The 24,288-nt window shown below is 34.7% G+C and overlaps 1 protein-coding gene across 6 annotated transcripts in view; it reads left to right on the forward strand.

Moving 5' to 3' along the window:
• Positions 1-5,169: 5,169 nt before the first annotated feature.
• Positions 5,170-24,288, forward strand: part of LOC138696506 (TATA box-binding protein-like 1) — a 71,284-nt gene continuing 52,165 nt past the window's right edge. For 2 of the 6 annotated variants that reach the window (XM_069821558.1, XM_069821560.1), the window contains exons 1-2: positions 5,170-5,491; positions 6,672-6,780. The gene's annotated coding sequence lies outside the window, so the exon portion shown is untranslated. The remainder of the gene's footprint in view (positions 5,492-6,671; positions 6,781-24,288) is intronic. The other 4 variants (XM_069821557.1, XM_069821556.1, XM_069821555.1 and 1 more) reach the window with 4 other exon arrangements.

Genomic DNA, 24,288 nt, shown 5'->3' on the forward strand with positions numbered 1-24,288 from the left:
AGTAACATATTTGTGAGATATATGTGTTTGAGGTAAATTGTATTGGGAATTATGTATGAGATATGATTTGAAATGTGAGTTCATGTTCCGAGACGGTTAGAGTGATAAGGCAGCGATTACGGTCTCACATATGGTTTTAGTGTTTTCCCTGCTCCATTTTGATTGTTGCTTTCCTTCGCCGCTATTCTGTTATCATGTGCGTCGAGTTTAGTTGCTATTTAAATGATCCTTGAGATTGGAATTACTTATTACGTGCATCTGTCTCCATCCCTCTCTCTCTCCATTGGGTATTCATTTTGTAAAGTGCAGAGATTTGTGTTAGTGCTATTTCCATAGTTTATGTGAGCAATATGTGCAATGGGTGATGTATAGTGATCTGTCATGTAATGCCTTATGCTGGGTGGAGTTTGTCTCTTATTGAGTGTACATGTATTTTTAGTTTGGTTAGTCAGACTGAGTGGTATCTATGGTCGAATGGATAATGTATTAAGTTAATGTGCTGGCTGGGTGTTGTGTTCAGATTCATACTCAGATAGTTAATATATATATATATATATATATATATATATATATATATATATATATATTTAGAGAGTGGTTCATGAACATATGGTTAATAGGTTAGTCACTGATGGTCGAGAGACGGCCATATTAGATGGTTTAATCACTTATAAGTGTGTTGGCCTCAGCCTTGTGATACTTACATGATTTACATATCCTGGGGATATCATTTCAGATTAGTTTGTCCTATTTTCACTCATCTATTTCATGTTTATTGTTATTTCATTTTTCATTTATGTACATTGTTACTTATTATTGTTAATTATATTTGTTTTACAAATTCACACTATTCATTTCTAAAAGTCTTCCACTGCGCACACCCAATCCTTTCAATGTGCCGTCCACCTGGCGAAAGCGGCCAATATAAGAAAGATAAAGGGGAGGAGTGGATGATCGTACCACCTCCTCAATGTGAATGCCAAGATTTTTTACCGAAGAACTGAAAGGGATATGCACTGTACTTACTTTAATGGGGGAAATGTTGAGGTGCTTTACAGCGTCGGTTTGCCGTTTGTGTCCTAATATAATTGCTTGTGTCTTTCCAGGATTGATATTAAGATGGAATTTCTTTGTCCATGTCACAATCGAGTCAATGTCTTCGTTCAATTTACCTATAGCGTCATTTATTCGGTCTAAGCGGGAAGAGATGTAGCATTGGAGGTCGTCAGCATACAAGTGATAGTTACAATGCCTTACAAGAGATGTAATATCATTGACATATATTGTGAACAACAATGGTCCGAGTACCGAACCCTGTGGTATACCTGATGTTATGTTAAGCCAGGAAGAGCTTCGATTCCCGGATACAATACATTGTTGTCTTTCCTGTAAGTAGGATTCGAACCAACTCACAGCAGTCTCTGACAAATGCAGATTTCTCAATTTATGGGTGAGCAGGTCAAAATTTACAGAGTTGAAAGCTTTGCTAAGGTCAAGAAGTGTTAGTATTGTTACTTTATTCGAGTCGATTGCTTCACGAATGTCTTCGGCCACTTTAAGTAGAGCAGTGCTTAATATGCTAATACATGCTATGAGGTGGTGTTTATGGATTTCTCTCAATCTTAGAACTTTTTCATATCTTTCCTGGATACTACAATATAAATATATAGATTGTCCCTTATTAGCATTCTGGAAACCTCTCAACCCTAGTTGGCATAACATAAATTTAATGCTGCTCCCTGGCCTAAGGTGTAACTTACAGTAAAATATAGAGCATAGCAATGTGATATTGATTTAAGAGAAAACAATTTAATTATGTTCATATTTAACACAGAATAGTCGAATGGTTAAATTGTATTATTATTATTATTATTATTATTATTATTATTATGTTTGCGGCTCCCCAGTTAATTTCTCTTCGGACTCCCAAGAGGACTGTGGGCCCCATGTTGAGAATCACATATATGCACTATTGTGCTGCCTCTGAGACATATCAGTATGAAGAAAATTGGAAAATATTATTTAAATTTAAAATATTGTTACAACATTGATGGAAATATCGATAAACATTACCTTTATAAAGGCCACAACCCAACAGCACTAAGTGACTGACAGGAGGCAGAGATATGCGACGAGGTTAGAATGAGCTAGATAAAGGATAGCTAAGTAGCAACTTAGTCATAGTAGTACTTCAGCCTCTTGTCAGTTATCCCCTCATCTAACACATAGTCTCTCTTTATTTTTTTTTTGTTTGTTCGTTATGCTTTACCTCCTCTTTTCATATTGACACACTTACTTATTGGCTTTTAAGGAACCCGGAGGTTCATTGCTGCCGCCATTGGTCCCTATCCTGAGCAAGATAAATCCAGTCTCTATCATCATAACCCATCTCCCTCAAATCCATTTTAATATTATCTTCCCATCTACGTCTCAGCCTCCCCAAAGGTCTTTTTCCCTCTGGCCTCCCAACTAACACTCTATATGCATTTCTGGATTCGCCCATACTTGCTACAGGCCCTGCCCATCTCAAACGTCTGGATTTAATGTTCCTAATTATGTCAGGTGAAGAATACAATGTGTGCATTTATGTGTTGTGTAACTTTCTCCATTCTCCTGTAACTTCATCCCTCTTAGCCCCAAATATTTTCCTAAGCACATATTGACACACTCCAATGCATTATAGAAGAGGATACCATATCTTCCGACCAACATGAGACAAACACACATTGCATCCTCCCTGGATGTGTTGTCGCACAGGACCATCTCTGAGACATCTAGTGCCGTGGATGAAAGATAAGTCTCATCTAGGTTATTGCCCACGCCGAGAATTGAATCACGGACCGCCTGGTTAGCAGCTCATGCTCATATGCAGTGGAATTAGTCATACACCAACAATTAGCCGCACTTATTTTTTATGTTTAAAGTAGAGAATTCGAGGCATATTTACATAACAGTAAAGTAACTATTGAAACAGTCCGCCGCTGTGGAGTAGCGGTTAGCGCTTCTGACGTAAAACGAGTAGGCCCGGGTTCAAACCATGTTTGGGACAAGTTACCTGGTTGGGGTTTTTTCCGTGGGTTTCTCTCAACCAATTGAAGCAGAATTGTTGGTTCACTTTCGGCATTAGACCTCGGACTCATTTTGCCATAATTCACATATCATCATCATCATCATCATCATCATCATCCATATCACACCCCAAGCCTCAGGCTGCAGTGCAAACCTTCGGGTTCCTCCGTAAAAAAAAAACTATTGAAATAAGACATTGTGCTTTCCCGTGCATAAAAAAATCAAATATAATTATTAGGGAGCGGATTTTTATGTGCTAAAAATTTAAATATATTTATTTTTTTATGTGCTAAAAAGTACGAAAATATTTGCTAAAAATAAAAAAAATATTTTTTATAAATATGACAAATATACCTTACATAGCTTGGAAAAAAAAAATGTTACTAGGTACTCACCAACCACATTTGAGTGCTAGTAGTTGGCCGAGAATTGCAGTGAACAACGAAGGTCATCTCCAAATTCTCCATCACAAGTGCATGCCGATTATCTCTGAACAACGACTTATACTGTGAAAACAATCTTTCCACATCACAGGACGACAGATGTGCATATTTAAAGAGAAATGTCACAAACACATACACCGTCAATTTCACCTACAGGCATACCCTCCAATACTTGAGCAACTTTACAAATTTTTTTTATATCCACTGTCCCTTAGTACTTGTACTTCTGGACCTGGTAGCGAGTCTAGTTTAATTTTCACAGCACGCACCTCCTTGTTTCAGACAACAGGTTTTTAGATGTTTCGAGATTTTTATGGCATCACATAAGCTTAGATTTCCTAATAGGAAAGCCAAATCGTTTTTTTTAAACAACCATCTTTCGGTATATCTTGACGAAGTCCGATAACAGGGAATCACAACAAGACGTATTGCCTTACTTGATGGACATGAGCGAGAGGAAAGAGATTTGTTTAAATTAAATAATGTTCATACCCGAGCTCTTACCTGTTGTGTTTCACAAACAAAGCGTGGAATGAAATCATCTTCAGCAACAGTAAATATTCCTAATTATGTGTTGCAAGATCTCTCCTGCACGTCCATGTTAATTTATTCTCTAATAATAACACTGATATGCTGCCTAGCAGTTCTCAGAACTTGAGGCGATACTATTACAAAAATGGATCATGAATACACCACACAGCGCTTAGAAACACAAAGCAACCAAGAATTCTTAAAAAGATAATGTAGCCTACTTCTGAGTGACATAATTGATTTAGTTTGAAAATGTTTAAAAGTTCTTGTAAAAAAATTATTTAAGTAAAAAACTCCAAGATTTATGTGTTTATAATAGATTTCCTGAAAATATGTATGTACATAATTTTTTTTGTGAAAATATGTGTTTTTATGTGAAATAAAATTCGGGTTTTAAACTTGAAACTTCATGTTCGGAATTTTTAACTTTGTTAATTGTGTTTCACCACACGTAAAAATAATATTTAATTACATACAAATCCGCTCCTTAATAATTATATCACTTCGGATTCTTCACTTTTACCTTTTAATTATGCTAACATTAATATGCATGATTACTTTGGTAGAGCCACCGGCGTAGCTCGGTCGGTTAAGGCGCTTGCCTGCCGATCCGGAGTTGCGCTCGGGCGCGGGTTCGATTCCCGCTCGGGCTGATTACCTGGTTGGGTTTTTTCCGAAGTTTTCTCCAACCGTAAGGTAAATGTTAGGTAATCTATAGCGAATCTTCGGCCTCATCTCGCTATCACCAATTCCATCGACGCTAAATAACCTCGTAGTTGATACAGCGTCGTTAAATAACCACGTAAAACACGTACTTTGGTAGACCCCTTCCATTCCCGGGAGGGGAGTTCATGTTGTTCCAGGATGTTGCCAGTTATTAAAAAAATGAACTTGACAAAGTGCATCATTGATTTCATAATTTGTGCAGAAATTTCATATTGAAAGTTTGTTGCATAATATTGCACAATAATTAGGAATATTTTCTTGTTTATTATTTTTTGCCGTTGATGACAACGTGAATACCAATCATCGCATCATTATAAGCTATAAGGTTGGATAGAAGTTGACTTGCATAGGCCTTATTATGTTATCGTGTATTTTATAAATTTATAAACGACTAAAACTATTTTACTTAAGGAAGTATTACTGCAGTTAATTTAATAATGCATTAAACATTTTTTAATCAAGACACATCGTTATCCAATAGCTATTTTGAATATGTCAAAATAATTCAAAGATAAAGGGATTCCACAGACCATTCATACATTTCTGATTATCATCTTTGACACCATCACTTATAAAATATAGAAGGCCTGGAGAGTGGTAATCATGGCGGAAAACAATGGAAGTAGGGGTGGTTAGAGCTTACGATTTTTGAGTCAAAGTGTATTTCTGGTGAATATTTGTAGGCATTTTATGAAGAAACACACTTTTCCTGTGTTAAAGGGGTAAGTTCAGTTATTATTTTTTCTTATGAATTTTTATGCATATTAATACTACATCTTTATTATCATCTATATTAGCTACTTCCTTTCGGATGAAATTTATATTTTCACTCTAATATACATAAGTTTTTATTGCTTTATTATACTTCTGTTTTTGCGGTCTGTTTCATTATTCTATGTGATTAAATCAGTGTACAAATATTTAATTTTCCTTTGAAGTTGTAAAGTAAATGACAAGCGTCAATAATCGGAGGCAAATCGAGTGCAGCAACTTCAGACACATTTGTGCATTGTAAACTTTAACGTTGGGTTTTACCATTGCAAATATGTAAATATCCCACAATTAGGAAATGACTAGTAAAATGTTATTTTAAAGTCACGCAAATATATTTTTGCTCGTAACTTGTATGGATCCTGAGCCGGAGTGCAGGCAGTAGTCTAGTTCGTGTTCACTCAGCCCTTCGCTTTCAACTTCATTATTTCTTACAAATGTGATTTTTTTATAATAATTTTAGTATGCATAATTTATAGAGTTATAGTGTTAATGAAGATTATTGTAGTATACAGCTTAACATCTATATTAGCGATTCGATATTTTTCGACTTTTCTTACAGTCATTGTGTGTAGTCTAGGCTAGTCACAAGACTATAGGGAACAGTGAGTGCATTTCAAATATCATTTTTGCATTCAATATAATTATTTATTCAATAGGGGAAATATATGCAAATATAACTGTCAAATAGTCTGAAATATTTTCGCTTTGTCACATGAAAACATTGCCTCGAAATAGACCGATAAGAGTACGCTGTAGATAGTTTCACTGGGATTACTGAAGAATACGATACAGCCATATTACACCCCACTGATGAACCGGAGATGGTGACTGACGTATATAATGATTATATATGCAAGACATACCAAAAACCTAACGTAACCTAACCTAACCTGTCACTGATTCTCGACCTTACGAAAACTCTCAATCTACCAAAAAATTTAAAGTTCCATACCGGTATCGTATTCTTATGTAGACCCATTCGACTTTTAAGTGAATGCAATAATTTGTAGGCTTATTGTGATTTTTGTTTAAATCTATGTAGGCCTAATATTCAGCTATAATGAAACTTTATCTGTAAGCGTAACTTACTTGTGGACAGGTTATAATATTATTTAATTTTGTATTTAGTAGGATGATAGGTGGAAGGAAACCAAAAACTTCATAACTGTCGTGATGACTGACTTAGGCCTACGGCTGAATTTGGTAACAGCATGTAACTGTATGGACTTAAAATATTGTAAGTCCACAAATGTATCAACAGCTTTCATGCTGATTGTTGTGTGATAAGAGAGACACTGTGGTTAAAGGCGAATTATTTTATTTCCACCTTAAATCTTATTCTGTCTATATGTTGGATTTATGGGTGACAATGTATAGATACTAACTTTATCTTTAGTGACCAGAGACTTAGTTGTATGTCTGCTTTTTATGCTGATGAGAATATGACGGTCTTACAAAATTGCTAAGTAAGCTTATCTGACATCAAAACAGTTGATATAGGCCTACACCAATTGTCAAGCACATTAAAAGAAGAAGGTAATTAGGCTATAAAAACTGCATTGCGGTAGTTAAATTACTGTGATGTTAACCATAATGAAGTAAACTAAGTTTTTTTAACACATTGATTGATGTAGGCTAATTTGTAAAGTAATCATAGGTGAAGTTCCTTTGTAGTTAGAGTGGTAAATACCGTAATGAGGAATAAAATAAAATAGCAAAAGTTCAAAATCCTGAGTGAAAAGTAGGCCTACATTTTACACTGCTAAATTGCATTGTTATTTCATATGAATGTTAACATATCTGACTTGATGGCTTCGTTGACAGAATAACAGTGAACCTTATTGCTCTTTCTGGACTCGCGAAAAAGTTTTGAAGGGAAGAAGCAATGATGGCTGCTTATTGTGTGAAATCGCATGTGCTTGTACTTTTTAGTTACTAATGATAATTAGGTGTGTATCTGCTTTGGGGTATTTGGGCATTATCGTTCGTTGTGAAATGTGAAACTAATTGGCCATAGTGGCATGTTCTTTACTAACTGAAAACAAGCAACGAATTAGGCCTAATGTAAAGTCCGATCATTTCATTGCAAAATTTGCAATAGATGGCATATAACGAGGAACAATATGCACTTCCAAAGTTTGGAACAGGTATCACAAGAGCTTTTGAAGTGATATTTCTTAAATATGTGTGCCTATGAGCTTTAGTGAACATTATTTTTATATTGGTACTAATAGTTATTTTGAGTTATCAAGTTATTTGATCAAAATATGCATTTTTAATTTTACATTTTAAACTCTACTTTTTTTTTTGTACTTTTTCTGTCAGTTAATTCGAAAACGTGTAGTATAAAATACGCATATTTAAGAGACAACTTGTTTTAATTAGCTTATATCATGGGTGTGGTTAAACTTCGGATATCTTAGTGTGAAGTTTTGTTATTTTTTGAGTGAATGGTGACATGTATAATGATACAAAGTTAATTTACTGACCTGGATACCTTGAAATTGTATGTCATTAATAGTGGATAGTGCGTCAGTCATTCATATCCCAGTGAGGAGTAGAGATTATTTATATATTGAATTGCAGACCAAAGCAGTTTAGATTTCTGCTTATTTTTTATGCCTAACATTAAACACACATTGATCCGTCTTGAATTTTTCAAGGAAGTAGAGAGAGGTAACATAAGTAGGTCTAAGGAGTTCTGTGCTATCCCCCTTGCCAGAATACTAATTGTGTGTGCTTGAGACACATTATATGTTGATATTCTGTGGTCGACAACTTTTCTTTTCGTTCACAGTGTAAGATTTGTAACTGCTCTTGGGTCATTCCATGTCATTTCATCCAGACCTTGTCACCTACTGTTTACAATTTTGCTGAGACTTTGCATGTGTGTTACATACCTTGTTGAATGGCTTCCCTTAAAATGGTATTGAAATCCTTGAAGTCGTTAAGCAGAAAATAGTAATATTGTTATGAAAGTAGTTGCATGTCAGCAATTGAAAAAATTACAAATAACGTCACAGTTTCCAATGTAATCATTCAATTTTTATTAAACTTGCTCTGTAACTGAGATTTATATTGGAGATTATAAAAATTGCACATTTAAATTTCTACGATGCTTTTACATTTTTTAGGATTTTTTTTTTTGCGTTTATTGGAAATTAATTTTTTTTTTCAAAGTGCCATACCTTAGAAAGTGCTGAAAATTATGTATAGTAATGAGAATACAGTGCTATATTTGTAGACAAATTTATAATGGAGAAATGATACTTTTTGACACAGAAATATAGAAACTTACTTTTTGACAGAGAAATGTAGAAGTTTAAGGCACATTTTTCAAAATGTGAACAAAATGTAGGCCTAACTTTTTACAACTGAGACAGTTTGGCTTCACTTCTTTTGTAAGAATCTTGTTTTAAGGTATAGGTCCTTCCTGGGGCTGTGTCATTGTCAGGCCAATAAAATGATGGAGAGGGCTCATCTGGATGCATGAATTTTACTGTAGCATAACTTCTTCATAAATAACTTTTTCAATAAAACCCACATACCACAAAGATTCATACACACAAGCAACATAAAAATTTTCCTTGAAATTTGGATTCACAACAGGTTTAAATATGTCAACATCTTACTGTAGTCCATATCAGAACTTAATTGCTTTGCTCCAATTTCATATGTAGACAAAGGTACAAATTGATGCATGTAGCATGTCCCAGGAATGGTTATTGCGTTTTCAAACCGTTCAGTGAAATCATTTCGGACTTGAACCATTTCCTATTTTGTTACAAAAAACACAATAATCTTATTATGAAAGTTGAAAATTCTGATGCAGTGGTTATTCTTTCATTAAATGGCCTTTGGAAACTGGCTTTGATAACCATCCTTTTCAAAGTACCCCCAATTTCAACACAAGTAGGTTTTCCATGGCTAGTAGCAAAACGTTTGCATTTCATACCAAAGTTTGTTTCATGATTGCATATATTAATAAAATTCTTGCGGTTCTTGTACTGAGCAGCACAACCATCTGAGAAATATTCTAAAGTTTTAACATGTGAAAGCGAGCTCTGTTTTCATGAAATTGAGTATGATTGTTTGAGTTTGGTAAATGAAAGATACATTATGATTCATGTCATCAGAAATTAGGCACAAGCAATTTGAATAAAGTCTTAAATCTTTGTTGTAATATAGCATTGCAACATGAAGTGTACAGCCATCTTTGGGCCTCATCTTGAATTACAAAACTATAGTTTTCACTGAAATCCAATAAAATGTTAGGTGATTCATTATCCAGATTCTCTTTTAACATTTTCAAATAAGAAGACTGATCTTGCTATAAATGAATGTGGAATGAGTTTCTCAATTTTGTGTAGTAAATCACAAAATTCAGAGAAAATGCTTACTTCAACAACCATATTTATCTACTCTGTCTGTTGCTACCCATTGTCTGTACTGGATTAGTTCATCAGGATCAAAGTCATCTGGGAATTGTTATTGGATAGGATTTTTAGGACAAGATTGCTAGGGCACTTTCCATAAGGATGTAGCATGCAAATTTTGTTATGTATGTCACAAGTTATTAGTTCATTAGATCATGGTAAGTTCCTCTCATATGAATACTTTCCAGAAGCAACTGAATATTCTGGTGGATTGTACACACACAGACAGCATTTGTACCTGAGGATCCTGCAGGCACACACTCTTTAGGTGTGAGGATTGCAAATTTAGATAAACCTATCTTCTTGTGAGAGAATGTTGTCTAGAAGAAAGACTGCAGCTCTGACAGATTGCTTAAAACAAGCTGTTTTTGTTTATAAACATTTTTAAGACCTATATAGCCTTGGGCCTTACACTTGTTTGGATGATGATGATAATGACTTATGTTTACTTTGTCTTTCATTTCGGGCATTATTCTTGAATTGTCATCATCCAAGTAAACATCAGTCACTTTCTTGAGTGTCTCTTCTGATAGCTTCTTCCCTTTCCTTGGTTCAGGCAATGCTAGAACAAGTGCATGTGCCTGGCATATCATATACTCAGAAATGTCAAACATTTCACTAAACTTTATTTCTAGGACACGAGAGTAGTAAATAATTGGATTCCTTCATGGATGTTGACATGTTTAATTTTATATTTAATTTGCCCCATTAACTCATCAAAATGTTGTGCTTTCTTTTGCACATTCCCTTCTATTTTCTCAAGTTCTGGTTCAGTTGCTAATTCAGAATCATAAATTTTACTGATCTTAATTTGAAGTGCTTGTGCTGCTGATTGAAATTTTCGCTTAACTGCAATTGATTGCTGTGCCTAGGAACTGAGTGCAATTGTATAAGGAATACGTCTAACTGAAGTAAACTGGTGTTCAATTTACTTGGTGATTCTTGAATCAAATCTTTAGACTTAGTAACTTCTTCACCAGAAGAAGACGATGTTGTGTTTTGAGTTGAGAGTGTGCTACGAACTTCACACAAGCATTTCCTACAAATTTGACAAGAGCTTCTCCCCAGGAGTCACAGTTAGTCCACTGTCTCTTAATGCCTTCGCTTCTTCCAACGTTATTTCATGTAGGGCTGATTTAATTGGATGCTCGTGAATGTTGAAAATGTTACAGCATAACATTTGATGGAGTGCAAATCGGCATAGATATTTGTCTATGTGTTTTTAACAAATAGCGGAGCCATCTAGAGACTGGATATGACTATGCCAGAGTATGAGTTTCTGTTCTTCGTATGTCAGTGTATTCAATACCTTCAAATCACCACTGCATTCTTCCCCAAGAAAGCTTCCCAGAATGCAAGGGCAACTGCTATCTTTCATCTTATTTACTTAGAAGTGAACAAGCAAACAGATATTGTAATCTATTCAATTGAGTTGTGATTCTGTATTTACTGACAGAATAACCATGTATTGTTATATATTGTAAAATATAGATTTTTAGAGAGATATAATATATACTTACGTGTTATATTACATTTTCATTTCATATATTTATCCCATCATCTGACATCTTGGCTTCTAAACAATATGAGAGATAAATTGGCATTTCTGCCACCTGCTTGGCTTGTACACAAATATCAAAGCGAAAGTGGCTGTCCTGCCAATTGCTTCAATGACCTTCAAATTTACCTAAAGTGAATGACAACAGACATGAAACTATGACAGCAACTAACATTTTCCCTTATACTGAAAACATGCTATTCCAGTAACTTACTACGACCCATTGTTTCTCCAAAACATTCTTTTTTTCTTGTTAAAACCTTACGAGTCCATAATTATTCCATAGGCCTATTTGAAGAAGTGGCAATATGAAAAAAGAAATTGTGAACTTTCAAAGTTAAATTTTACATACCGAGGCTGACTGCATAAACCACGAACTCAAATTAGCAAACTACATAATCTAATTCAGAAGACAGTCATTCTCCAGTTTTATTTCAAAAGATCTTATGTCTAGCTAAAAAACTGTAGAATGTACAGAACATTTTGTGTGTTAACATGTAACAATTTCCAATTGTAAGTCTGTAATTTCCAATAGTCACTACTCTGTAACCAATGCACAAAATTCATTCAAATTGTAAGACTATCCATAGATGTGCTTGTAGCACAATTCGGTACGTTTTTATGAAATTCCATGACATAGTATGGGATGCATACATACATACATACGTGTTCCCATGGGCAGGTCTTTCACTGCAAACCCAGCATTCTCCATTTTCAGAATCTTCTGAATGAATTGACATGGAATGACCCTCTAATGAAAGAATGGTTGGAGTTCTGTAGTAAAGGAAGACTTAGCAGAGTACTACTCTTCAAGTAACAAGTGCGCAATAATGGAGCTGCCAGATTTTCACATGTCGGTTATGCATTAACAGGATTTTGGAAGTAAAGATGCAGGGAATAAAAACTCTTCTCTTTTCTCTTTTTTTTCGGTTTCTTCTCACTTCTTATCACTTTGTACTATCTTCACTTTTTTATCAACACATACATGCTTTCGCCATAACCCTTCTATATTAAAACCAACATAATGCATAACAAACATAGGTACGAGTATCAGGGTTAACATTAATGCTTACAAGATGTAAAAGTAATTCAAAAGTGGCATATGTGAACATCTGGTGACTTCTATGCAATTACCATATTCCTGCATCGGTATTGTGCACTTAAGACTTCTTCAATAGCATGGAGCAGGGCCGGCCAAAGGTTTGACCACGATCGACTGGTCGATCACAGCCTATTGTGCAATCAATAGATTGCTTTATTGCTGAACTAATTGTATATAAACAAATGTTGTTCCTGCACATTACGTCAATAGAAGAGTTTTATTTTTCTTCATCCTTCCATCAGAGAAATATCGGTAATTTGGGTTAAAAATATTTTTAATACAGTAAGATTATTTATCATGATCCAGAGATAGGCTTGTTGACCTGCAACAAGTTTTACAAACTCTTTACCTCGTTACATCCATAATGTTTTATAAACGTCAATTAGCTGTTTATAATTCAACAGTACATGAGGGTGATACAGGAGTTGCTTATAATTTTTTGTGGAATGAGACAATCGCTGGTAGAGGTGCTAACCAAATTGGTTCCTGCTTGTATAAATACGTCCAATAGCACCTGTCACCAGAGGTTACTCAATCATATATATTCTGATACATGTAGAGGCCAAAATCGGAATTCACATATTGCTGCCATGTGTTTTTCAGTTTTACAAGCCTCACCTACTTTACAGCTAATTGATCACAAGCTCATTGTAAGTGGACATTCACATCTGGAGTGTGATATTGCTCATGCAGTGATTGAGAAACAAAACAAGAAGACCTCCGTGGATATACATCATCCACGTGATTGGTCTCAGTTAATTCACTCAATGGGGAAAAATATATTGTTGTGGACATGTGCCAGGAAGGTTTATTTAATTTCAAGGAATTATATAATCAAGAATTGCATCTAAAAACCAAAGACAACGAGAGCAATAAGTTTCTATGGCATGATATGCAATGGATGCGTTTTTCAAAAGATGAAAATGTGTGTACTATGCTCTTTAAAAACTTCTTTAGAAGCTGGAGAACCTTTCAAAATAATTTCTTTCTGTAGGAGAGGACACAAAAACCCAAGATTGAATCTTTCAATTTAGTACTCAGGACAGTTGCCAACAAGTAAAGAGAAGAAAGGAGACTTAATCAGTATTTTATATTTAATTAATCCAGTGTTCCATGATTACAAAAACCCACCAGTTACTACATCAAATTCAAGACATGATTCAGACTCTGAAAATGAGTGAAGTATTGTATTGATACCCAGCACCATTTTTTTTAGCTAGAAAAGTGTTGACTTGTTATAAAGTTTCATTTTCGGTTGTACTTATACTTGATATTTGTGTTAATGACTAATGTACAACAGTCAACCAGATAGCACTTTTTTCCTCTATTTTTGGATATGTCTACTTTGTTGATAATCATGGTCCATAAAACCTAAGTCATAAACTTTTACAATGTAAAATAACTTAAGTCAATTTAAATATATTTTAAATGTAAACTTCATCTTACGATGTTGGATGACATATATACGTCCGTTGATGTGACATATTAATGAATATTTAAATACTTATATAGTCACAATCATGCCATGGTATGAAAGAAAAATTTCACAACCTCGAGCGGGATTTGAACCTGCGACTTCCTGTACTCCGGTCAGGCGCTCTACCAACTGAGCTATCGAATTCGTTTCACGCCAAAGGCTTGAAATTCTCCTCTCATATTGGTGACTCTGTTATAGAGTACTGTCCATAGCGTCAGATCAGATGCTATGGACAGTACTCTATAACAGAGTCGCCAGTAATAATGAGAGGAGAATTTCAAGCCTTTGGCGTGAAACGAACTCCATAGCTCAGTTGGTAGAGCGCCTGACCGGAGTACAGGAAGTTGCAGGTTCGAATCCCGCTCGAGGTTGTGAAATTTTTCTTTCATACCATGGCATGATTGTGACTATATAAATATTTAAATATTCACAAATATATTTTGTTCTAGTAAGCTAAAGACAGTTACACCAAATAAAACATCATAGCCATCAACATTTTTCAAGTTAGTACTCATCAAAAATGTCTCAAAAATAAAAACCTTGCTAGCTTAAAACTAAGATTTATGTCTTAAGAACTTTTACCCTGCGACCAGAGAAGTAGTGATATGTCATTTTGCTGAGAACTTTTCATTTGTTATACGAAATGAAGCCCAGTCATTCCATTAGAACAATTCAGTGGCAACTATTCATCTGTTTGTTGTGTACTGCAAGGAAAATGATAAGAAACATAAGAGTTTTGTTTTCAGCTCATAATGTATGAAACATGACACAATTCTTGTTCCTGTCTTCCAAAGAAAACTTCTTGCTCTTTTCAAACAGATTTACTCCTAACCTAAAAAAGATATATTTTTCAGACAGTTCAGCAGCCCAATATAAAAATCGAAAGAGTTTCGCAATTTGTGTAATCACCAGAACAATTTCCAAGACATTGAAGCAGAGTGGCATTTTCATACCATTGCACATGGCAAAGGAGTTTGTGATGATTTTGAAGGCACAGTTAAGAGACTTGCAGCAAAGGTCAGCCTTCAAAACCCTCTGTCATATCAGATTTTGACACTCGACAGCTGTTTGTGTGGGGGAAAATAAATATCACTGCAATAACTTTTCTGTGCATAAAAAAATATGAAGAATACGCAGAAGAGGAGACATTTTTACACGTGCGATTTTATGAAGAAATTGCTGTTAAAGAAACTCATAGATTTCATTCCTGTCTTCTAGTATCAGCTGAAGATGTAGCAACTCCAGCTTCTGAAGAAACTGTTTTACTTCATATTAAAATCACTCCCAAAGTTGAAGATGTATATTTTGAACAAATGACTTTTGTGGCATGTGCCTATGAAAATTCGTGGTGGATGGAATGTATTCTCTCAACAGATGCTGTTGATTGTGAAGTTAAAATATCGTTCTTACATCAGCTAGACCAGCTATATCCTTCTCTTACCCTAGGAAAACCAGATGTTCTTACCATACCAGAAAACTTCATTCTTTGCAAACTGAATCCAGTTACAGCTATAGGGAGAACATGCCATTGAACCCCATAGGAGATGACAAAAACATCTAATATGCTACCTAGTTAATAAAAAAGAGCTCCTTTATCATTAGGTATGAAATCATTTTTTAATTTTGTGTTACAGGTTTAGAAAATTTATTGTCGTTGTCACAAGAAAATTTAAATTTTGCATGATACCATTGAAATATCACCTTGACATTTGGACTGAGCATCTAGAAAACATGTACCTTTAAGCGTAAAATGTTAAAAAAAAAAAAAATTCCATTTTTGTGGAAACTCGAAATTAAAAAACTGAGAAGGGGTGAATTTTGAAAAAAAAAAAAAATCCAGATTGATGTCCTCTTATCAAATGAAAGTCCTATTCATAAGCTTTAAAATGACACTTTCCTCAGGTCTGTAGGTATCATAGTTTTATAGTAAATGTAATTGAAATATACATGCGAATTTTGCATATTTTAGATAATTTAAAAAATTCAGTATGTCAAAAAAGTGAAGTCCAAATGTTCTGAAAATAAAAATCTTAAAACATCTTATGTAAAGGTACAAATATACAAAAAATGAACCAAATCTGTGACATCAAGTTTTTATGCAATGGTTGATTTAACATGATAGATGTATTGAATGCCAACTGGCGGTAAATTTATGAAATATTATGACTGAAGTTTCAAACTCCCTTTCAAAAACGATTAATTCGGAAAGTGAACCAGAAGAAATAAAAGAAGCTGAAGGGAGAGTAACATTGGAATTATTATCAATATCAAGGAACCAATAATGTTATATCATACAACAGGTTTATGGAATTGTACAAGATAAAGAAAATTCAAAGTACATACAGCGAAAATATATGTTTCCCATAATTCTGGAAATTGTGTTACCAGTAGCGCTTTGACACAAGGGAGTTATATAAGCAGCTGCAATAATTGCAGCATTATTATAACAATTTCTTAAAATGTGTTACCAAAGGTTATGGTTGTTGCATTTTATTTAATTTGCATACATTTGAAGAGCATCATTTCAAAACGTGCTTTCTCCATATGCTCCTCATTTCTTAACCAAAACTAGTCATTTTAAAAGTAGCCTGGCATTGAACCACTTTACTGATCAGTTGTGATTGCTGCTGTGAGATCTGGTGGGAAACCAATTTACAATTGACACAAATAGTTGAAAGCCAGTGTTAAAAATAATTTTTGCACTACTGTAATGTTAAACATACTTTTCAGACACTACTATATACTATATAATAGACAATTTTTAACACCCTTGCCTAGCATTAAATATCTTTTTAGGAAAAATAACTATGTTGAGAGTGATATTGCTATTTAGTTTTTAAAACTATAATTCAAAGAAGCATAATAAATGTAATTATTTTCTATACTTTCTGCTTGACCTCCACAGATGGCATTAATTACCAATAATGTGACATTGAAACATGTGTCCACGTTTGTGCCCAGTGACAATCTGATATAGGCCTATTGGATTTTATTTGAAGGCAGGTCAGTTAATAACCTGGAACACTCGCAATCATACACATTTCCATACTCTACCTAGACATTGGGGAAGTTTTCTTCAAGGAAAATTCCCCAAGAGCCGAGCTCAGGAATCGAACCCAAGACATCCAGATCTTCAAGCCAACATGCTGACCACCAGAATACAGAGGCAGTCAAAAAATGAATATGAAACATTCCTTTTGACATGATTATGATGGTAAATGAGTTATTTGCAACCAGAGGGCTTTGAAGTTTGATACAATTTTTTTTTTTAATTCCTAATTCGTTGTCCACCACTGTACAAATAGAATGCAAAGAACGAGGAAAAAATTAAGGAAGATCCAGGAGAATGCGAAGCTCACTTGAAAAGAGAAAGAGGGATGCAGAAAGAAGGAGAGGGAACTTATTAAAACACAAAATAGAATTAATGAAGAAACACGAGTGATGCCCTTAGACGAAGATGCAGAGCAAAAAGAAGGCCAATACAAACCCAGAAAATATTGTATCCATGGGTTCTTATAAAACTACTCAGTCATTAGCAAAGCCACAAACAAGGTGAAACATCATTTGTGAAATAGTCACAGAAGAAATTAGCTGTTGTTCGTAAGCTAAGTGCGGATATAATTCTACCAGAAGAAGAAAGAAGACAACTTTTTCATAAAACTAACAAGGAACTGACAAAAAATGGTGTAGCAGAAAAAACAAAGAAATTGGTAAAAGAATTTTACTGCAAAGACAGCAATAGTTGGCAAGTACCTGGCACTATATAACTGAAATGGCATGGCATTGGGAAATACAAACATGTTCCTAAGTGTTAGTTCATCATGTTCTTTGGTGAATTATTTCAACTTTTTCAGTTACAGTACTCTGAAATTAAAATTGGAAGGTCATTTTTTAATTTGCACCCATCATTTTTCTTTTCACTTTCTGCATTGCCTCATATTTGTGCATGTATTTATCATGAAAATATCAAGTACTTAACTAAACTTAATTCTCTTTCTAAGGTTTTGACTAATTTTCCATCCTTGTCCAAAGAAATTCTTTCCAAAGTTTCTTGTGTGACATTCATAGTGAAACATGGATGGGAAATATTTGTGAAAAATGAAACAAAATATAGGCTACCTCATACATAATGCATTCAAAGAAACATCAATAAAATTACTGTCAGTGGACATATGATGAATATGGTAAACTTAAATTTATACAGTTAAATGATTCAACTCCTGGGTCATGCTCCTCGAAACAGTTTCAGGTAACCAAGCAAAGGTGTTCAGGCTGAATGCGTAAGACATTAAATGTAAGTTTTGATCAAATAAAAACCATTCTTCCAGAGTCAGCACTAATGGTGAAAGGGAAAAATGTATTACAAGTGTCAGAAAGCTGTAGATACAGAATATGAGAAAAATAATGTTCTCTGTTGAGTAAAATCCATGCATTCCATTCTTAATAGATCACACCCAATACAAAAGGTTATCACACCCGTTACATTTTTTTTTTTTAAACCTTTATACTCCTAATTATTTATCATTTTTGTATTTTGAGAGTGTTTGCGAATATCTTGGCTATATTATAAATTATTTTCATTTGTTAAAAATTTGACAAATCACAGAGTTTTACAAATTAATTAAGTCAAATGTTGTGTCCATATATTGTCACACACTTTACAGCACTTAAGGGAATATATTTCTGTTATCAATCAATTTTCTAAATTTATTTTCTTGCGATTGCAGCTTGAGACCCAGGCCTGTATTTTAATGACGTTTCCTTCAGTTTTTCACTTCCATGAGAATTGTAAATTTTACTTCTTTATGTCCAAATGTCACACTCGTTACAATGGATTGACCTCTAATACAGTGGCAAGTGTTTCTGTTCATTGTTTATGTTTATGTTCAATGTAATATTAATGTTTACATGCACATGCAGGAGAGATATCTTTGTAGAGTTACAAAAGTGCCAGACAAGTCTCGGCATTACACGCGAAATAGTATAGATTACGTTTGGTTATATGGCCAGTGACTCCAGTCAAGTGCCACTGCATTGAATTAAAAAAGTTTGGTTATGATGCAGGTTCTAGTTGCATGAAATGCAACAGTACAGGCTAACGGAATCCTGCCTATTTTATATAATGGATTGTCGTAACCTATATCTGCATTCTAAATGTACCTACCACGAATCTCGGTTTATGATTTTAACTTACTTCACTTCTGTCTAAATCATCAATCATGGTGAACATACATAAGAAACTTCAAACTAATTTCTAGTGCATACATCATCACTATCTTCACTAGCCAATAGGAGTACATGCATGATGTATGGTGGCGTGGGAGGTGGTAAAACTCTACCCTTTTGTTTACCTGAATATTTTTCTTATCTGGAATTCAGTATAATTGTTTACTTCAGTGATACCATAGTTGTTGACATATCCAATGTGGCCACAACAGAAACTAATGACATCTCGGAAATGGAAAATTAATTTTTGTTGTGACATGGCGATGTTTAACATATAAATAACTAACCTAACCCAACACAACTTAACCCAATCTAATCTAAATTCTATGACAGTGCATTGTCAAACAAAATATAGTACTCAGCCATTTTTTCAACTGTTATTGTGGGAACCTTAGTGAGGCAAGATTTTTTTCTTTTAGTTTAAATGGTACACCAAGTGATGTCATTAGATGTGCTGTTCAACAGAATAATGTCTGTTTTTCACCATTTCCGTAAATTCAAATGTCGATCATGTCTTTATACAACCTTCATAGTATAATCATCAAAGAAATATTTGTGTTGCAATTCAACAAAAATTCTGTTTCGGGTTTGTTAAAATCCATGATTAGGGGCATGAGTATAGTTATTTTCTCTTGTATGGAGGAAGGACCCAAAGGCTTATACTGCAGTCTGAGGCATATTTGTGCTTACCACTCCTATTCTGTGAATGGGTAAACGAACGACTGCGCTCTTGTACAAGTACAGCACGCCGCACTGTGAACTTAATTGGGGTATGGTATGGATGATGATGATGATATGTGAATTAATGATGGCGAAATAAGTCCGAGGTCCAACACCGAAAGATACCCAGCAGTTCTGCTTCAATTGGCTGAGGGGAAACCCCAGAAAAACCCCAACCAGGGTTTGAACCTCGGCCCTCTCGTTTCACTGTCAGATGTGCTAACCATTACTCCACAGTGGTGGACATGAATAGTGTTAATTTATTATGGTTTATTCCCCAAATGTCAACTAATGAAAATATTTACTTATTCTTTGTGGTTGTTTATTTCTGAGTTAAATTATACTTAATAAAATCTTTTAAATTATACTTAATAAAACCTTCTAAACTAAAAGGATTCATTACAACAGTGTGCATAAGTTCTCTCTCCTCATGGGATGCACTGTATTTTACAGACTAGTATAATCCTTAGAATTTGATTTGTGTAAATCATAGAAGAGCGTTAATAAGAAAAAAGATACTGCAACATATCTATTATTTCTGTCACGTGACAGATGTTGGCTTTCAATGTACTATATGTGTATACAAGGGTCATTTCATAAGTCATGGCAACCATGTTATATCTTTGGAACATATGGCAACACGGTTAGTTCAGTATGTACGTTTGAAAACTTGTGTTACACTCTATGGAATGCCACCAATGGTGTCTGTGTGCATTGGTGGCTAGTTAACAGCACATGCAAACAGTGTACTGGCAGCCATGCTCCAAGATGGACGACACCATAATCTTCCATGATAATACTACAGTCCACACTGCAGCTTGTGTCAGGGACCTTTTACAGCAGTGGGGGTAGGAGATCTTGGAACACTTTCCCTACTCGCCCGATTCATCCATTCGACTTTAATCTCACTCTGCAATTCTCTGTGTGAGAAGCACTTTGCAAACAAGGAAGACATCTTAGCAGCATTTCGACAACAGGTGATACACATTGATGAATCACACACAGCTGATGATGTTCAATGCCTTTCCCATAGTTGACAAAGATGTACGGAAGCCTTGTGGGACTATTTTGAAGAGGGCTGTGTGTAATATACTTTGTTTATATGTGTGAAAAAACGATTTCTATTTATTCATCTTTCGATTGCCCCTTGCCCATTGGTTCCTGTGCCTGGGCCCCATTTGGTGCTAACATTGCAAAGAACATTCCAGTGACCTTTAAATGCATATAGTTGATTTTCATTGCTGCAGCTTTATTGGCTGATATAACACTGTTGCCATGACTTATGAAATGACCCTCGTATATCTGAACATAATTACATTCCAAAATAGTGCTATATTTAAAAGAAACACAGTATAATCACAGTCTAGTATATATAGTCACGAAGCTTGAGTTGTGAGGGTACTAGAAACAATAGACTGTGCCTGTACTGTTTCGCATTGTCTGTGATGAGGCGATAGTAGCGATCCTAGTGGTTAGCAACTATCTATGGATGCATATTCTTTATGTATTGAGCTTCATGACTCTATATACTAGACTCTGGTATAATTGTGTATATGTATAATTAATATTTTGTAATAAACATAGATTTATTAATACTTCATAAAAATGAAGTATGTGGTTGATTGTCATCAGTGGTTCTCTTGTCAGTACAAAATACTAACATTCTCTGCAAAAAGTAGTGCTTTTGGCTTGAGAAAACTCCATGAAGTTTAGATCTTATACAGATGTTTTTTGTAGATGAAGCTTTTCGATGTTATGATGTAAATGGAGACACAAAAGGTCGAAGTGCATATACTGTTGCCATAGGAACACTTCAAACAAAACATTTACAAACCTTCTAATGTTGTGCTTGTAATTGCATGTTTGGGTACAGGGTTGCTTTTGAACTAAGAAAGGGTTGCTGTTTGTTTTCAATTTCCGCATCTGGTTATGGTCTTTTATTATAAACGCATCCATATTTGAATGTTTGATTGCACTTAGAGATTGAAGAACCTTGTGAGTATGAGTTACCAGGAAGGTACGAAGTAGAGAAAGAAAAAAACTGCAGTCAATCCTGAGTTATACAGTATTAATAATATCTGTGTGTTGTTAATGTATATAATTTTCGGAATTTCCTGTTCATATTCCTTAAACTTTTTAAGTTGAATTTTTTTTTTTGAGTCTATATAATTCTCTGTACCATTTTGTTTGAATTGGCTCACCATTAGCTGAACAGCTAGAGCATCAGCTTTCCATGCTGGTAACCTGAGTTCGAATTCCACCGGGTCCAAGTGGAATTTGTTGTGGATAGAGACTGTGCTTGGCAGATTTTTCAGATGCTCCATTAATCAGTGGCACTATGTAGTTTGCTTCCCATGATGCAGTGAGGGCAATGCCTACAGCAGCAAAAAGAACTACAGCTTTTGGCATGTCGCTCATAGTTGGGGATGGTTGGGTGAATGATGCAAGTTGGGTATCTGCCGTTGTATTAAGAAAAATTTAGTTTGAATTGATATTTTTCACATATGAGCAGTGGATTGACACAGTACAGTTTATTGTTGCGAGATTTCTGATTCAAATTAAAAGAAGATTCTAGTCAGCGTTTTTTAAACTTCCTTGTTACGAACTAATCTTTATCTCTACAATAGGGTTGTCATGTATTTAAAGAATATGTTATTCATTTTATGACATTTAGGTATGTTTAAAAGTCTCATGGCCGGTTTGTCCAAGTATTGTTAGAACACTTAACGACTGTTAAACCTTCAACACTTTGTTAAATACAGTTGTCCCATTTGTTCAACACCAGTTTGGCTTAACAGATTCTTAACCGTTTGTTAACTTTAAATGTAGGATTTCAGGCCGTTAACTCATTTAACAAACAGTTAAACATGGAGGATAACACCACATCTGTTCAGACAAAAGTTGTGAAAATAACATGTTATGTTTCTCTTTGAGGAATGTTTAGAGTAAGGGCCGTATTCACCAAGCTTCAGTAAATCAGTCCAAATGAAACATTAACTAGTACTGAACATTAAAATATTTACACGAGTACATTTATATGTGCGCTGTCTCCGTAGACTTCAAGCTGAGTAGCTATATATATATGCCTCGTCGCGCTAGTTACGTCATTGTTCTCCGATGGAGCAGTCAGTAGCGAGTTGGCTTGCCATCCCAAGGGCCCGTGTTCGATTCTCAGCGATAACTTTTTTTTATTAACGTAAATCATTTTTATGCATGTTACCTTTCTTCATTTTTTTAATTTTGTGTAGTGGAACGAATTATTTCGCAACTCTGGCTCCACTAGGAGAATTTAAAAAACTCTTGGGAGATCAATTTTCTTCCCGAAATAAGACAAAGATAAACAAACAAATTAAAGAAAAATAAAAGAAATAACATGTGGATCTAATACATTGTCCACATGCCACCGGCGTCTATCACTGCCTGGAATTTTCGGGGCATTGAGTCCACCACATCGCGGAAATAGTTCTGGTCCTTAGCAAAATCTTCCCAGGTAGTCAGAACTTGATCCCAGAACTGATCTGGATTTTGAGGTGGGATGTCTCGATATTTGTCAATCCTCCTCTTTTTCATGCTTTTCCGTGAACCGTCTTTGAACGTTTATGGCGGTGTGCACGGGGTGATTATCCTGCTGGAAAATTAAATTTCCATCAGAAAGAATATGATTATTAATTCCAAGAATCCTGCTCTTTCGCTTCTGTTTTAAAGCCAGTGCAAACATAGCTTATCGCTAGCTATAACGTAATTCTAATAAATGAAAGTTAATATACCAATTAAGTTTTATTATGTTTGAATGCACATTATATATTAATTTACTAATATTTCTTAGGTACCGGTATGTAGTTATAATAATCACTTTCATGTCTTAAAATAAAACTCAGTTGTATGTTACCTAGTTGACTAGTTTCAGCTTTGTCTCAGCTGTTGTTATGATATTCTAACCTATGATCAGTTTCTTATAAAATTTTGAGTACTGGTACCACGATCTTCATGACGTGGTATCTTTTGTGAATTTTTGTGTCCTTCAAATTTTCAAAATGATCGGTTTTTAAATGGTTAACATTATCTCCATTTGACTCTTAATTTTCGAGCAGTTCCAGATATAACAATTCTGCGTTGAAACGTGCCGCCATTTTATATTGCAACTAATGAATAATTAAAAATTTAAAGACGGAAATTTCTATCACTAAATTTAATGATAGTTTTACTGGTTCGTTAGGCTAAAGATG

Source organism: Periplaneta americana, chromosome 3, assembly GCF_040183065.1.
Source record: "Periplaneta americana isolate PAMFEO1 chromosome 3, P.americana_PAMFEO1_priV1, whole genome shotgun sequence".
Taxonomy (NCBI): Eukaryota; Metazoa; Arthropoda; class Insecta; order Blattodea; family Blattidae; genus Periplaneta; species Periplaneta americana.